The sequence below is a fragment of the Solanum lycopersicum genome, chromosome 5 (assembly GCF_036512215.1).
Source record: "Solanum lycopersicum chromosome 5, SLM_r2.1".
Lineage (NCBI taxonomy): Eukaryota > Viridiplantae > Streptophyta > Magnoliopsida > Solanales > Solanaceae > Solanum > Solanum lycopersicum.
The window spans coordinates 59,825,393-59,842,876 of NC_090804.1; the positions used below are offsets into that span (position 1 = coordinate 59,825,393).

General features: G+C 32.6%; 1 long non-coding RNA gene across 1 annotated transcript; it reads right to left on the minus strand.

Moving 5' to 3' along the window:
* Positions 1-1,045: 1,045 nt before the first annotated feature.
* On the minus strand, positions 1,046-11,703 carry LOC112941576 (uncharacterized). The gene is made up of 2 exons (XR_003246970.2): positions 11,467-11,703; positions 1,046-1,721 (listed from the first exon to the last, which is right to left on the minus strand). It is a non-coding gene; the product is annotated as an uncharacterized lncRNA (long non-coding RNA).
* Between the last annotated feature and the right edge of the window lie 5,781 nt (positions 11,704-17,484).

The following is a 17,484-nucleotide window of genomic DNA, read 5'->3' on the forward strand; positions in this document are numbered from 1 at the left end:
GACTAGAGATGATAGGCTCGAGCACGAACAAGTCCATCAATAGAAAAGTCGTACATACGTCCTGGAAAGAGCGATCATCTTGGCGAATTCTACGAATCTTGAAGAATGCTAGAATTTAGCCCATTTTCCTGTCTTAAAACCTCGCTGCAAATCCCTAAGTTATTTGAACGTGAATGGGGGATTTAGTATCTGATTAAACCTTAATTGGGTCAGAAAAAACTTGTTGAGAGGTGGAAAAAAGGAAAAGACAAATATACCCTTTCCTAATACAAATGGAATGCCTTAAATTGTGAGGCTTCACTCAAGCAACCATAACGTTTTACTCGAAACTCAAAATTTATCAAATTTGGTGGCATTGGAAAGAGGAAGCAAAATCCTTCGATTTGATAGGTGAAGGATAACCTAAATCTTTATGAGCTACAAGATATGGTATTTGAAGTTGATCCTAAACTAAAAACTAATAGTTAACTTGTACGAACATCTACTCAGTTCTTTCGAAGTTTGAGTGTTACACGTGAGTCTTATCACTGCTCTTCTCTGACATTTTTTCAAAAGGAAGTTGTTTTTTGGGTTTGACCCCTTCCTTAGAAATAAGTTGCTTAATTATGTATTTAAAATTGTACTTACTTTTTTTATGTGTTAAAGTATTTCTCTGAGTGGGAATATGTTTTATATATTTGTCTAGTATGTGTTGTATATATATAAATGTAACTAATGTTTTCTAGACTTATATGTGAATTGTTAAGTTAGGAGAACAAAGCCGCCAATATTAGGACAAGTCTATCAGGCGTGCTTGGTATATCCTTGAGTTCTGATTACGCTGGAAAAAATGATGAAGGTACTCCATTTAACTTTAATCTTTCATGAAAATATTATCTAGTCATGATACATAATTAATACATCCTTAATATTATCTTTTTTAACTAGTGAAACTAAATTAAAAATGAAAATGTCACGACCAAACCCACTGGGTCATACCTGCACCTACAAACTACCACCTAAATAGAAGAACAATCATAACCCAACAATTTAAAACATGCAAAAATTTGAATAAATCGTAATGAGTTTAATAACAAATTCTTAATTAAAAACCTTTAAACAATCTCGATGTGAAACTTATAAAGTAATTAACACTTCCAAGGACCTAGTCTAAACATGTACAAGATCTACTAAAAGTACAAATGGATAAGATAAATAAATGACAGGACTCCCACCATGCATAAGGAAGAATAGAAGCTGCTGGAGAATTTCTTCGTTTTCACCTAATTAGATATCACCAACCTGCATCAAGACTATGTCAAAAGACATAGAAATAGTAGTATCACTACAAGCACACGTACTGGCAGGCATGATTTGTCAACCCAACACCCACCACATAACATAAACAATCAACTAGTAAGATCATGAAATAGTCACCCGTGTCTCCACCTTGTCAAGCCTAACTATTCTAACACATTAACAGACCCCCAATTTCACCCATAAGCAGTCCAACCAACCCCTCACTTCGTACTATTACATCATCGTCACATTACCCAGACATGGTCACAGAGCACACTATCATCCAACTTCCTTACAACTAAATGCAGTCTCTTTCCCTCAAGGTGAAATCCATCTAATCATATTTCATCACATCCATTACCTCTATTTCTCGCCAATATGACATACGAACAACCCTTGTTATCCATTAGTCACCCCTTGAACACTTTACCCTTCCACAATACCTAAATAGTTCACTCAATACAAATATAATCAAATACAAGCCATTCCAACATATACCAACTAGGTAAAACATACATAGGCAAATCAATTCTATATTATAAAAATGTAAAATACTGGGCATATACAATATCGATTATCGCATGCTCATATAATTAGACATAATTATGTAAATCATTGATACTATCATTCAACTCAAATCCAAATAGTTAGCATGCTGGAACGAAGTACCAAATCCAAGTTAGCTATGACGGAATGTGGCAATTGATCAAGGTTAGTTAAGCTAGAATGTGGAACCCAATCCAAGTTAGTTATGCCGGAACGTGGAAATAGATTTGTTCCACACACCGCAATTACAAGTATATTCTCAATATCATACATTGAACTCACGCTTCAGGGCATTCATCATTCTTCTATCTCCTCTTATTCTTATTTCCTCGTTACATTACCCAGCCATGGTCACAAAGCACACTACATCAAACTTCCTTACCACTAAACACAGTCTATTCCCCCAAGGTGAAATCCATCTAAGAATATTACACCACATGCACTACCTCTATTTCTCAACAATATGACATACAAACAACCCTTGTTATGTATTACTCTCCCCTTGAATACTTTACCCTTCCACTATACCCAAAAATTTCACTTAACACAAAGATAATCAAATACAAGCCATTCATACCTATACCCACTAGGTGAAACATATATAAGCAAGTCAATTCTACATTACCAACATGCAAAATACTGGGCATATACAAATATCAATTATCACACACTAAGATAATTATACACAATTACGCAAATCATTGATTCTCTCATGCAACTCAAACCCAAAAATTTAGCATACCGAAAACTGGCACTAATCCAAGTTAGTTATGCTGAAACGTGGCAACCGATCCAAGTTAGTTATGCCATAATGTGGCAACCAATTCAAGTTAGTTATGCGGGAACATGGCAACCGATTCAAGTTAGTTATGCCAGAATGTGTCAACCGATCCAAGTTAGTTATGCGAGAACATGGAAACAAATCCATGCCACACACCATAATCACCGGTATATTCTCAAGAGCATACATTTAAACATGATTCAGGCACTGAAAATTCCTCTATGTCCTCTTCAAATATTGTTATCGATGATGCAACATTCATATATATACAAGTATCACAATGAAGAAAAAACAACATGCATCACACAATTCTAGAATCACAACCATCACCTACAATAAATTAATCATCACACACATCATGCAAACCCTGATTCGACCATAGTAATCCCTAATTTATTGTCTAAGGCTTCTTTCTAGAAGTTGAATTATATATCATTTGGTGCATGAAGACGTATGCATGAATCCTACAATCGGTTCACATACATTACGCAATGAGCACAACTTTAAACTACTCAATTCATAAAACCTAGTCTGCCTGGGACACAAGGAAATGCACTGAGCTTTTGTATTGGATTTTTGTTTTGAAATTCATGACGGTGATCTTGACTAGAAATTCGCAATCCATCGACAAATTTCACACTAGAAATATCTCTCTCCTTCCTTTTCATGCTTCGGGCAGCTTTTCTAAGGTGTTTATGGTGTTTTACAACTTATTTTGATATTTTAAGAAGATAAACAAAATATAATTTCTCGTAACTTACGTTCTTTCTCGCCTATCTTGCCTGCCGCCAACTTACCCTTCCCTGACGCCGCCACCCTAGCGGAAATAAAAGAAATTCCAACCTATACCTACTAGGTGAAACATACATAAGCAAGTCAATTCTACATTACCAACATGCAAAACACTGGGCATATACAACATCGATTATCACATGCTAAGATAATTATGCACAATTATGCAAATCATTGGTTCTCTCATGCAACCCAAACCCAAACAGTTAGCATACTGAAAACTGGCACCAATCCAAGCTAGTTATGTTGAAACGTGGCAACCAATCCAAGTTAGTTATGCTAGAATGTGGCAACCAATCCAATTTAGTTATGCGGGAACATGGCAACCGATTCAAGTTAGTTATGCCAGAATGTGTCAACCGATCCAAGTTAGTTATGCGAGAACGTGGAAACAAATCCATGCCACACACCATAACCACCGGTATATTCTCAAGATCATACATTTAAGCATGATTCAGGGCACTGATAATTCCTCTATCTCCTCTTCAAAAATTGTTATCGATGATGAAACATTCATATATATACAAGTATAACAATGAATAAAGAACAACATGCAACACACAATTCTAGAATCAAAACAATCATCTATAATGAATTAATCATCAGACACATCATGCAAACCCTGATTCGACCATAGTAAACCCTAATTTATTGTCTAAGGCTTCTTTTCGATGGTTTGAATTATATATCATTCAGTGCATGAAGACCTACGCATGAATCCTACAATCGGTTTACATGCATTACGCAATGAGCACAACTTTAAACTACTTAATTCATAAAACCTAGCCAGCCTTGGACGCAGGGAAATGCACAGAGCTTTTGTATTGGATTTTTGTTTCGAAATTCATGACGGTGATCTTGACTAGAAATTCAAAATCCATCGACAATTTTAACACTAGAAATATCTCCCTCCTTCCTTTTCATGCTTCGAGCAGCTTTTCTAAGGTGTTTAGGGTGTTTTACGACTTATTTTGATATTTTAAGAAGATAAAACAAAATAGAATTTCTCGTAATTTACTATCCTGCCTGCCTCCAACTTAGCCTTCCCTGACGCCGCCACCCTACCGAAAACATGCTCGCTATTATGAGATAATGACCAAGAATTTTCCCAGATTTTTGTTTCATCTAAGTACCAATGATTTGGGTGGTTGCAGAAATGGGGGCCAAAAGAGTACTGAAACAAGAGGAGCCAGTTGAAGAAGAGGAGCATGAGAAAAGGTAAAAGAATGATGTTGAGGAGGTGGTGAAGTAGATGATGACTAACTTTTATTGATGGGGATAGTAGAGGATAAGAAGAATAATCATGACAAGAATAGAAAGAAGAGGCCCACTTTGATGGGGGGAGATCTGGAAGAAGAGAATGATTGGTGAATGGATGAAAACTATTCAAATAATCTAGACTATTATAGTTAGAAAGAGAGTAGTTGTCTAGGGCACTGAAGAAGAAGAGTCTACTACTATAGGCGCAATTCTTGCTGTTGAAATGGGAATGGGGATGACTATTAAAGCCATAAAATCTTATGCTTGCTAATGAAAACTAGGACAAGAATTTATAGTTCCAATGTTCTCACATTTGTCACTTGTTTTTCCTAAGAGCTCATTAAAAGGAACCATAGTAGTATCTCTTGTTATTGGTGTGATTTAGTGGGTCAGTAAGATTGACCTCTTCACCACTAAAGGAAGCAAATGCCAAAAATTTTTACAAAATTGAGGAATATGATTTTGTCATCGCTACGTACTCCACAGTGGAGGCTAAGTACTACAAAAATGTGATTCCCCCCAAAAAAAAGCTTTTGTTTTAGTGGCATCACAATTTTCCTAAACTCAAGGTCTACTAAGGAGTACATAGTGATAGAAAAAGCATATGCAACAAATTTATCAATATTTTTCTATCGGTTAGCACTATGATAAACATGAATTTTGGTGCTTCTTTTAGTAGTGGAACGGTCAATCTCACCGACCCGCTGAATCACTACAACAATAAGAAATGTAATTAGGTTTGCTTTTGATTTGTAGCTCGTAGGAAGTACAAGGGCTATGTGAGAGAAAACTAGGATAAAAAATTAATTTTCCTTGTTTGTTTTGTTCCCCATACTCATCTTATCAACAAGAACACCCCCCGTAGCGATATATCTTCTTGTTTTGATGCCCAAATCAACTAATCTTTCTTGTACATTAGTAGAGGAATGATAAAATCAGATCGTGGCCGGTTAAAATAAGTTGGAAAATAAAACTTCTACCTTCATATTTTATCATGCCTTTTTTATGGTAAAACCTGAAAACTAACTAGTTGAGAGAGAGAGAGAGAGAGAGAGAGTTAGAGAGACAGTTTGTGTTGAGATCAATGGTGTGAAGTTCTGCGGCTAGAACATATTTATAAAGTCAATATCTATAATGACAGAGGGTGTAGTAAACATATTAGGGAACCTTTATAATTAATTGATTTAAATGTTTGTATAAATAAGGAAAACTAATCCATCTAAAAGTTTTGTTATATTAGAGAACTATTATAATAATGGACAAATCGTTTATCGTGAAATTGTATATTACCTATATAGAGAAAGTCAAGATTTGTTTTCAAAACTAATTTAAAATTATGAGAATTTAGTATTTACTTACCTGTCAAGAAATTACATTCAAATATTTGGTAACTCATTAATTTCTTTATTTATTGTTGACACATGTATAATATCTAGGCAGATGATTTGATATACCTCACAGCTTTGTGATTAAGAAATGATATAACACTAGTTACATAACGCGCATATGCCCATCTTGTTAGACCCTTGCCTTAATGGTTTGAGTGGATCGATCTTGGGCATGTATTTACATGATGAACATAGCCAAATCCCAATGACTTCAATCAAGATGAAGCTCAATTAAATATAGACCATGTCATTGGGGTGCCAAAAGCATGCAAGACAATGTGTGTCTAAGGAATAACAAGCGCTAGGCGAATCTAAAGCAAGTCAATGTAAGGTTATGATCGAAACATTACCATGGATAAAGAATTTTAATGTCTAACTATTGGGCAAGGGAAGAAGACCTTGAAAAATGGATCAATGGCAACCTGTGTCGAGCAGGACGATCGCACAGTCCAATTGCACATGGTCACGCGCAAATCTGGGCAAGTAGAAGTGAGTTGTGGAGCAAGATTTGAAGGTTGTTTGCACGTGTCTCTCACATGCCTAGGCAGTTAGGCAATATTTAGCCATTTATGGATTGTCAGCAATTCAGAGAGAACTTGCATTTTAAATTTTGAATAGGCCTATCAGTTGTGGATGTAAACTTAATGAAACTATCATGTGTCTGGCATGTGACAAGGTGCTTTAGCCTATTTATTGGCATAGACAGACCTATCACTGAAAGGAGGCATTGGTCAAAAATTTTGCAGACTAAGTTATTTGTGTGTTTTCTTTGTTTTATGAGTTTACTATAAAGTTTGGAAGTGGTTCATGTATGTGCATTTGTTGTCGATATTCTCATGCTTTTCTAAGTGTTGTACTAGATTGAGAGAAAAAGAAAAGGGGTGAGACGTCAAAGGGTGATATACTGCCTAGTGGATTAGATCGGGAAGGGTTGACCCGATAACACTTACCATTACACAATTTTCCTAGATGAACCGTTCATATATAATAAAAATAAAACAATTAATTTAAATTCTATTTTTAATTAATTTTTAATCTTAAAAACAGTAATGTTGGAATAAATTTGATCCGTCGAGAAAAGTTTAGGAACATTTTGATCCTTATATGCCTTATTTAATTAGGTAAAAAAAAAAAAATGATAAAATGGGCGCTGACCTTCCGTAGAGCAGCAAACTGGGGGTGTCGTTTGCAAGCCTTAGATCTACTCTCTCACTTGGATTATCGTCAATAAACATACCAATTAACAAAGCTTGGAAAGCCGAAGGCAGAGATATAACAAGAAAGACATGACAAGTTTGTGTGGGTGGAGGTTCTAAAGAACTTGACCCAAAACAAAATCCAAAGGTTTGAATGAGGAAATTAGGGTTTGAGTTAGCACGGTATTTTGAAATTTTGAATTTGATTTTGTTATAGAGATAGCTATTCAAAATTAAATGTAGGGAAACCTGGATGTGTTTGGTCTTCACTTTATCTAAACATAGAAAACATGATTTGTCTTGGATTATACTTAAATTGGTAAACCTTTAATTATGTTGTTTGATGTGGGCTCCCTTGAAGCTTTAAAAAAGAAGAGATGGAGACACGCCTGAAATTTTTTAGATTTTCTTGAAAATGGTGAGGAAGCATCTGGAGATGGTGAAAATATCTGAAATTTATTCTTGGAACTTGAGGAGAATTATAAAGAGGATGAGAGACTCCAGAAAATTAAGATAAGAAACCCTAGATGCTTACCTAACTAGAAGGGTAATTCAAACAATTGAAGAGTGTAGATGAGTTGGGATTTGTAAAGGAAAGATTCGGCTGTGTATATTGGGCTACATAAAAGTGCAAATGGTCTAAATTTCTTGGTCTTCTTCATCTTTAACATGATTTAGGTTTCTTTATATTAATTAAAGAGAAATTAAGTTGACTTGAAATATTACACATATATTATACGATAATGTATTTAGTAAGCAAAGTGTGTCAAAGTTATAATTGATAAGTAAAACATGATTAACTTCATAAACCTATTTAAAGAGTAAAATAGTTATCTAGGACTCCAATTCTTTGACACGTGTGTTGCACGTTTGTTCCATGCAAATAGTATATACAAAATAAATTATATTAAATCTGTAGTGTAATCAACAATAAAATTTGTTTTAAAATACAAGATAAAATTAATGAGTACACATTGTATTTTACTATTTGTTTATTGAATGACAAATGCTTTTATATTGTATGAAACTATGAAATTGGACAGCTGGTCAATTTTGGAAAAGAAGATCTATTCAGTTGCATTTTGATGTGCTAATAGGTTCAAAAATAAAATCTTATTTTATCTTATCTTATGTCATATACTTATATAAAAGAGAATCCTAGGTCCATTTATGTGGCGCCACCACAAGCAAGAATTTTCTTTTAAGTTTATTTATTTTCAAAACTATCATTCCTCTTTCTTACAAAAATGTGACTTTTATGAAAAATTGTGACTTTAACGAAGAGTTGTGACTCTATGAAAAGTTGTGACTTTTATTAAAGATTGTGAACTTTCCAAAGGGTTTTAACTTTTCCAAATAGTTGTAACCTTTCTGATCAGGGACCATAAATAATTTTTTACACTACCCTTTGTTGTTTATTAATAGTGAGATTTTCTCTCATCTTAAAACAACAAAAAATCTGATCTTCTTCTTCTACTTTTGCAAAATAAAATATATGTGTACTTTGCTCATTTTGAGTGACTTACTAACAACATTATTTTTGTATAAATTAATTGGTAATATAAAATTGTTCCATCCTGAGAGGATGTAATTCTTTAAACCTCTGATATTGGAAGGGAATAGTTTTCTTAAGGGGACATTGTGCATTCAGTGGACTCGATTGTTCCTTTCTACTTCATTCTATTTTTACATATCCTGACATATTTTTTTACACTCATTAAATTATGAATTTGATTACACATATAGTACACATATTCATTGTGGAGAAAATAATTATTATACTCACTTCCAAGAATTTATGTTTTGATATTTAATATTAAATTTTATAATTTAAAAGTACTATATGAGCTTACACATTGTCTATTTTAACATAAATATAAACTTTGTCACTTACCAATTCATGAAATCCACTATGCAAGTTCAAAAGTTATAATTGATTTCATGCTCAAGTGTAATTTCTTTTTTTTTTTTTGAATATGTTAACAATTTTTTTAATTTTCTCCTAAGACATCTATCCCAATTATAGAATCTATGCAACTTAAATGTTTCTTTATATTACGAAATGCCTTTATATATACATCCTTATTTTCATCTTTAATTTCCTTTAAATATTTACTAAAGAATCAATGATTTATTATTTCGTGAATAATTCATTCATTGGAGGTTCTTGGGTTATGTGATAATGAAAAATAAACATATTCATGTTGGTATATTGCTAATATATTTTCTAAGAACTTATTTTTTCATTATTTTCAATGAATAGATATTACTAAAAAAATTAGTTGCAAACTCAATGTAATTATTATTTACAATCGCTTGAAGCGCGGACAAATTACCTAGTTCTTATATAAAAGAGAATTTTAAACACATCTATGTGCCACTCTCACAAATCATGATTCTTATTTGACCCTTCTTAAAAGTCCCAATCGTACGGAAAATTACTTTTCATAAAAATCACAATTCTTTAGATAAGTCAGAAATCTTCATAAAGGTCACAAATTTCCACAAAAGTCACAACTCTTCACTTTTAATTCACACCTTTTAAAAATCCGACACTTAGTTGCAAGACACCAAAATAAGAATGATTAAACAAAGAAAATTGATTTCAATTGTAACGCGACATTAATACTGTTGGCCCTCTCAGTCCACAACTCATAACATGATGGAATGGTTGTATTCGTAATATTGTTTAGTAAATAAAATATCTATTTCTGCCACTATTACTTGTAGGGTCTTTTCCGCTATAGGGAGCCAAATTCAAACACATAAACTAAGTTTCTTATGAAGTATTATTTCATTCCTCAAAGTTTTCTACATCGTATTTCATGAAGATTAATCTTTCGTTGAAAGTTATAGTGATTCATGTAACTATTGTAATTTCTTTTTGCTATTTTGATAATGTCGCAATGATGATTGAAATTGATCTTCTCTTTTGTGTCTTTCTACAAACTTATTCATATACTTTTTGAGAAAATTGCTTGTGGGTGTGCTATAGTTGATGGCACACAACAATAAATATGTGATGATTAATATGGAACCAATGATGAAGTTTGTTAAAAAAAAGAAACAAATTGATATCTTGATTGCCACAATTAGTATATTATTTTAATTTTTTTTATCTTAGATACAAACATTTTGTATGTCATTTCATTATCCTTCCTAGAATATTAGATAGAGACAATTAGGTCACTTCTTTTATCGCAAGTTAAGTAATTTGTCATATTTCTTCCTCTCTTCTTTTTTGGCATAATAAGAGATCAAGTTTTCTTACAACTAACAAATGATCAAAATATACTATAACAAAAATAATTTTTATCAGTAATAAATATGTAAATAACGAAGAGTTCTGTTGCCTTCCCTGATATTAATTAACTGTCATTAGATACAATGGTCACTATATACTTTATGTACATTTATTGGGAGTAATAATTGCCTCTCATAATACATATTTAGCCTCTCCATGACTGAAGGAAATACCTAATTGATTGTTAATCATTTGGAAGAGAATATACTCCTTTAAATTGTTGCAAGGTGGTGACTTGGAAATTACCATCTCGGGGCACTTTTAAATGTAATACTGATGGGTGTAGCAAAGGGAATCCAGGTCTTAATGCAGTGGTATTTTGTATTGGGAATGATGAAGGTGATCTGGTATATGCTGAAGCAAAGAAAATAGGAGAAGCTTGAACAATTGAAGTTTAAATGGAACTGGGTATAGAGTATTGTGTTCAAAAGGGTTATTTACCATTAACTATAGAAACTGATTCATTCATTACTAAAAGAATCGTAGATGGTGTTTGGGATGTTCCTTGGATTGTTACTATGGATGTCAAAAGCATAAAAGTTTCACTACACCGTAGGAATGTGGAGGTGATTCACACATTCACAGAAGTGAATAAACTAGCTGATTTCTTAACTAGCAATAACTTTTTTTGCACGTATATTTCCACATTCATGAATTACAAAAAAGATCACAAGTTATCATTCAGTTGGAAAAAAATCAAATCCCGAATTTGAGGATAAAAAAGATGCAAAACAGAGGCTTTACCACAAATGCACATAATACATGCTGATACGCAGGGCATGACATGAACAACTATGAAAGAAACAAATTCAAGACAAGTATATTACACTACAACAAAAAGAAATCAAAAATCACTCTCAGTGCTATATAAAGTGTTGAGTACGTTCATTTCTTTTATAAGATCTAGATTAGGGTGCTTACTTCTCGAGATCTTAAATCCTATACGGTGGTAGCAAGATGCTCTAAAATTGATGGGGAGCTGAAATGGACGTCTAAACGAATCTTTCCATAGCGTGATTTGCGTGAGGTCATTTTTATGTTGCAGCTCCATTTAAGTTAAGATTTTCAGTCATCAAGATTTGAGGAAAGTCAGCTGATTTTTTTTTGGGATTCAATTTCCAAATGGGTTTCACTGCTTTACTATTTAATTTTGTTGTTTCTATTCTCAGGTTTGGGCCTCTTTCGGGTCTCGAACATATAATTTTAATTTTGATTAATAAAACCAATATTTTACTAAAAAAGAAAAGCTATTAATTTTTGTTAAAGATCATTTTTGTTGTAGTGATTAGTTTTTGTTTTGACTTCTTTCAAATAAATTTGTGAACTGTAAACTTGAATACAACTCGATAGACTATCGTTTTAAAATATGTTAAACAACATGTATTTTTTTCTTGATTATCAGGAAAGTAACGCTACATTTATTATTATTTATGGATATTTGTGAGTTTAAGTGCTCGCACAATTATGTCGTGAGATTTTAATATGTTATATTCAAAAATTTGGTTTAGAATATCCAATTGTGAAAAATTTCATTTGATGTCACCTACAACTTGGTTGATCATTGCATCAATTCTTTCTAATTACATACTATAATAATAATAATAACTATGGTTCAATTTCAAATGTGTTCGGATCCCTAATGTGAATCCTAAGAAATAATAATGATTATTATGAGACAATGAGGAAAAACCATTATGATATTAAAAATTTTAGGGTCATTTTTGACATATATGTGATAAGACATGCTATAGTAAAAAGATATTGATGGAGGTTCATAAGAAAGGAGCTGAGACTCCTCCATTTGAATTTAGGTAATTATATTCTTGTATAAACTTGATGTTCAACTTTACTTGGGAGTATTATTGTTCAAGGCCTTTTGGTCTCTACTTTAACGTCTCATATTGTTCATTATAACTTCCTCAAATTTAGAAATTTTTTTCTCTTCCGACAAACTATTTCCATGGAGATTTCTTACACTTCTTTTTTATACTTAAAATCTCACTATCACTCATAATTTTTATGCAACAAAAATAAAAGTTAATTAAATATAGCACTTTAAGATTTCAGAGGAATGTTTTTTCCTTTAAGATAAAATGACATTGATAATATAATATATGTATAACAAGTAGAGACATTATTGAATAGTCATGTAAGTTTAATTAAATAGATCAATCTAGTGCGAACATGTAATTTACCTGATATATATATATATATATATATATATATATATGAGTTGGAAAACATCTTATTTTTTCATATATAAAGAACTTGAATCGTTGGTTAAAGATTCTTGGAAGATGACATCGTTGAGAGGCACACGTAAAAGACAAATGAAAAAAGCTGAAAAAGAACAAAATACAACAAAGAAATTAGTATTGAGAATTTTCTTTTTATTAGTGGTAAATATTCTTGAAAGAATAAATAAAATAACAGGAGTGTATAATCAGAAAAGTGGTAACACAAATCACCAAAATGGTACAAATATGAATTTTTTTACCTCTTTTAAAATCATTTACCGCTCTAATGGTAATGGTTCATAGCAAAACCCTATCTTTTTGTCTTTCATATGCTTCTACCAAGTTATTGAAATAAATATCTAATTTAAAAATAGTAGATAGTGGTTCTACAAAAAGTTTCATGACAATACAACCATTTTCATGAATATTCATATGAAGTAACAAAGATATAAATAAATAGCTACTTCATAAATTTGGAGTTTTTCTCTACTATTTCTTCCAATGGTTGGTTAAACATATTTATTCTTAATACAATTCATTATCAATTTAACAGTTATTAATGAAATTCCTAATGGTACACTTGAATCATTTGTGATTGAAGACCTAGAATAAATAAAGAAGAAAAAAGAGAAAATTCACAAATGAGAAGCACTTGAAAACAAATATTTCTATCTCTAGAGTAGACCAGAAACAACATAAACAATCAAAGGAATGATACCAATAATGATCTACATAACTCTCTTCATCTTCAACCTTCAAATGATCCAAGACAGTCTTATCAACGCAGTTTTTGATGGAAGCGGGTTTTCCAGTGTCACATTCGGGTTTACGACCTATGCGTAACTGGCGTCGCCGTCCTCTTTGAGGAATAAGACTAGCCTTTTAGTTTACATCATAACATTCATAGGTCAAATTTAACTGAAAATTTAAAACTTTTAATTAGTTCTACTCGGAGGTTTACATAGACCTCCACATACACTTAACATATATATATACCGAGTATCCATAGACCCTTCGTATATGAAGGTTACATAGCCTTCTACTTTTATTGCACAATATATATATATATATATATATATATATATATATATATATAAGATAGAACATAGTCTTCAAAGATTGTCTCATCTCATAACCATCTAATACGATTAGCTTTTTGGGCATAGCCCATATATTAATGTAAAGAGAGCCACATATAGGCTTTATACAATCTGTAGTCAAATCAAAGGAGATAGAATATAAGAGTTTAAGGACTAAATCAACAAAATAAGCTTGATATTGACATAACCCTTGAAAAATGAGGATGTACCCTACTTGGATGATCAAAGGATCGAAGTCTTCTTCAAACCGCCTTCCAAAACGCTTCAACGACCGGAACCTAAATATTGGGGAAAAGGAAGAAAAGGGGTTAGTACGCCACTTGACTATGTTTGAGTCCATATGCACACATAATTTGAAGAACATGCTAAGAAAAAAGACATTTCATAAAGTATGCATTTTTCATTTAAAAACGCTTATGCATATTATACAAGATCATACCAATCAATATTGCATATTCAATAAGTCATAGGCATGTTCATCACAATACTACAACATCAAGTCTAGTCAAGTTAACCGTTCATACCATATAATAGATACATACTCAAGTAACTCTATCATCAAGTCATATTAACAATAAGAATGAATAAGAGTACATTTCATTATAAATAAAGCAAGACAATTACCCATAAACCCTTATCAATTCAACAAGTGCAATGACCAAGCAAAGCCCCATAACCTTACTCAATCAATTAACCCAACAAGAATCATGACTAACATCCTACTTACATAACATGACATTTAGATACACATTTCATCTTACTTTAACAATGTAAACCAACCCATATTCATAAGTGAACTAATCAACATATAATATCAACAATATGAAAGTTCATCACATACATATCATATATCATTACAAGCATAATCATACATAAGAACACCCTCTTAAGACTCCCCTCAAGGATAACTAGTGCAATGCTTAGGTAGAGTCTCATACCCCTACCTAGACTAAGTTAGACCCCTTAGATTATTTTTTTTAGAGTTCAATCCTTTGATTCATTTTATCTTGTAGGAACATCCTTCCCTAACTTACATAGTCCACATGAGCTAGTGTGGAATTCGTTGTCATAAAATACTACACCGAAGGAATGCAGACTACTTTCCAAGGTATTACTAAAGCATAAAACATAGCAACTACGTAGATCCACTAGCTAGTATTCCTATGGGGGAAACATATTTCAAGAACTAGGAGATATAGTTGGCACCCTCTTTATGCTACATGCATTATAGTCTCCTGTAGCAAGAGTACATTAGTGCTCCTACCTTCCCTATATGGGAAGGGCTATATGGGAAGGGACACTTCTCACTCTAGTTCACTCAGTGCTAAGCTAGAGTCCCTTATTGAAATGTCTTTAAGTCTTTAGTTATCAATTATAGCTTTGTTTAGGTCATAGGTTCAAACCCCTGTATAATATAATCATTATCATAGCTGAATAAGAATTGTATGAGTATCATTAAACCTCTTTATAACATTACATCTTAAGCCAACGCCTCACAATCAACATCAAGACATTTCAATTCAACATCATACCACCATATAAATCCTAATACAAGGCATACTCCAATATAACATCATGATTTAATAATAATGAACCACATTTTGAAGTAAAGGATATAGACTATAAGACTTACCAAGTCTTCTTCATAGTTCATCATCAAGGTCTTACCATTAACCCTCAATTAAACCAATTTTAGTATACATCATCATAAGTCAATAATCAACATGATAACAAAGCTAGAAGAATAACTATATCAGAATTTAATACAAGATCATAGCTTAAAACAAGATACTTAGGTCAATTCACTTTCTAAGCTAGATCATCTTCTCAAGATCTAGCATGAAACACCACCAATTACTCTAATATGTTCATAATTAATGTAACAACATCATTTAATAGATATTAAACCAATAACCAAGTCAATTGAACTAATTTCAACCTAATTTATGTCAATATCAAACCTAGGGTTAAGGGTTAAGGGTCATCGTCTACAAACTAGACCTAACCATTAAGATATATCATAATTAAGTTAGAATACATGTTAAAATATTCATATTATCCAATAAAAAACATAAATAAATCAATTTGTAACATAATTTTTTAGATTGAGAAGAACCCACATTAAAACCCAACTTTTGAAAATACTTTGAAGGAACCCTTTGAGGAAAGAGGTCTCAGTGGTGAATTAGAGGCCATACCTCAACATTTGATGATAATTTTATGGTGAATTATTCCCTTTACATCCCCCAAATCCCTCTCCTAGGTAGTCTTCAATGGTGTCTTCCAATAGAGAGAGAAAGAAGAGAGAAGAAAGAGAGTTTATTTAGAGAGTTGTCAAATGGGGTTGGGATCTTTATATGGGGGGTTAATTAAGTTAATTAGGATTACCTAATACCCTTAATAAACACCAAACCACTTAATTAATTATATATGACTCAACTTAAAATGTTTAGGAAAATTGTAGTACCACGGACGATACCACGATCAATAGATCGTGGGTTAGTTGATGGACCAGGCCTCCTCCGTGCTGCACATCCGTTGTCCTTGTCAGAGACTTAACAAATTTTCTAAGTGTTGTTCGATGGTTGGACTCGACTCCTCGAAAATCAACACACGCCCTCTCGATTGCCTTTTCGTGGGTGCACACTACCAGCCAGTGTTGACATCAACGTGCAAGGGTCCTCCTCAAGGGCCTTGGTTGATCCTTGGAGAGTCGTACCCAGACATTTCGACCATGAATTAACTTAAACACATGTTAGCTACCCTTCCACCAGTTTGCATGAATTTTTGACTCCTAAAAGCTAGTCAAATAGGCTAGTCTTCAAATAGTCAATTGCATGCTAGTACCTCCAAGAACTAGTTTTCAGACGTCATGAACGTTTTGGATCTAGATTTCATAAATGACTTGTAAATATTAAAATAGTCCTTAAAACAGTGTCTAGACCTTATTACACTTATGTGTATCTTTAAGATACTTCTTTGATTTTTGACGTGTTACATTATCCCCCTCCTCTTTAGGAACATTCGTTTCCGAATGACACTAAAAATCTTTAGACAGAAGGAATAGACTCAAGACTAGCTGACAAATTAACAATAATACATAACAACATAAATCATATCACTTGTACAAGGAAATTCAAAACTTCAATTACCACATATAAGGCTCAACATTACGTTGTGAGGAATGTCTTTTTCACAACAACAACATTATCTCAACATGCTTTATATGAGTCAATTATGCCAAAGCTCAACTAATCAACATGCTACATATCATTTCATAAAGACCCACCATATCAAAATGTTCAAGATAACTCAAACAAACCAAAGAGCAAAATTTCAAGTTCAAATGTACTACTTCACTGTAATTCAATGTATACCACAACATCAAGTCTAGTCAAGTCAACCATACATGCCATATAAGTAGATACATACACTAGTAACTCTATCATCAAGTCATATTAACAATAAGCATCAATAAGAGTACATTTTGTTAAAAACAAAGCAAGACAATTACCCATGAACCCCTATCAAGTAAACAAGTACAATGATCAAGAAAAGCCCCATAACCTTACTTAATCAAGTAACACAACAAAAATCATGAC